The sequence below is a fragment of the Oryctolagus cuniculus genome, chromosome 1 (assembly GCF_051225735.1).
Source record: "Oryctolagus cuniculus isolate XC-2025 breed Fujian yellow rabbit chromosome 1, ASM5122573v1, whole genome shotgun sequence".
Classification (NCBI taxonomy): Eukaryota; Metazoa; Chordata; class Mammalia; order Lagomorpha; family Leporidae; genus Oryctolagus; species Oryctolagus cuniculus.
Window position 1 is genome coordinate 40,427,916 of NC_142867.1, and position 1,447 is coordinate 40,429,362.

General features: G+C 39.2%; 1 pseudogene across 1 annotated transcript; it reads left to right on the forward strand.

Annotated features, from left to right (window-relative positions):
- The first annotated feature begins 371 nt into the window (after positions 1 to 371).
- LOC149128364 (integral membrane protein 2A pseudogene) lies at positions 372 to 1,197 on the forward strand (annotated as a pseudogene). The gene has a single exon (XR_016218177.1). The product of XR_016218177.1 is annotated as an integral membrane protein 2A pseudogene (transcript).
- The last annotated feature ends 250 nt before the right edge of the window (positions 1,198 to 1,447 follow it).

Consider the following 1,447-nt stretch of genomic DNA (forward strand, 5'->3'; position numbering starts at 1 on the left):
TTTTGAATAAAAGGTAAAATTTATTATAGGGTTGTAGAATTCATACAACCTAAACTTCTTACAGCATTCAGCACCTATACAGTTTTGTGGATTTCACAATACAGGTATCAGTGAGAAAGAATCACTGCATTAGTGAATAATGACTTTCTCATGAAAACTTTTCACATGTAAGTCAGATTCATCACAGAGCACCTAACAGAAATGCAAAAATGTAATTTCTAAATTCACAGAAGTTGCACAAAATGAAAAACAAAACAAAACATTGTTGAGAGATTTGACACAAGAAGGTCAAAAACAACTTAAAATATTTTAAATTTAAAACATGTTCTACCATACGATCATGTGAAGAGCATGTTTTAAAAAAACAAAGGATGGACGTGGAGGCCCTCGTGAGTCGCACCGTCCGAGCGCAGATCCTGACCGGCAAGGAACTTCGAGTTGCCACCCAGGAAAAAGAGGGCTCTTTTGGGAGATGTATGCTGACTCTGTTAGGGCTTTCATTCATCCTAGCAGGACTTATTGTTGGTGGAGCCTGCATTTACAAGTACTTCATGCCCAAGAGTACCATCTACCGTGGAGAGATGTGCTTCTTTGATTCTGAGGACCCCGCAAATTCCCTTCGTGGAGGAGAACCTTACTTCCTACCTGTGACCGAGGAGGCTGACATTCGTGAGGATGACAATATTGCAATCATTGATGTGCCTGTTCCCAGTTTCTCTGATAGTGACCCTGCAGCAATTATTCATGACTTTGAAAAGGGAATGACTGCTTACCTGGACTTGCTGCTGGGGAACTGCTACCTGATGCCCCTCAATACCTCCATTGTTATGCCTCCAAAGAATCTGGTGGAGCTTTTTGGCAAATTGGCAAGTGGCAAATACCTGCCTCACACTTATGTGGTTCGTGAAGACTTAGTTGCTGTGGAGGAAATTCGTGATGTTAGCAACCTTGGCATCTTTATTTACCAACTTTGCAACAACAGAAAATCCTTCCGCCTTCGTCGTAGAGACCTCTTGCTGGGTTTCAACAAGCGTGCCATTGATAAGTGCTGGAAGATTAGACACTTTCCCAACGAATTCATTGTTGAGACCAAGATCTGTCAAGAGTGAGAGGCAATAGATACAGCATAACCTTGGTAATAAGAAGTCAGGGATTTATAATATGACTTCAACATTAAAGTTTATGGGATACTCAAAATATTTACTCATGCATTTACTCTATTGCTTATACTAAAAAAAAAAAAAAAAAAAAAAAAGAAAAAGGAAAAAAAAACCTACTAACCTAAGAGTTTTTCTGTCAAAAGATGCACACTGAGTGGTTTAAACATCATAACCTTACTTCTCACAGTTCTAGATGCCAGATGTCTAAGACTCAGGTATTAGCAGTGTTGTTTTTCATTCTGAGAACTCTCTCCCTGATTTGTTCTTACTGTATCATCATGTTTTCT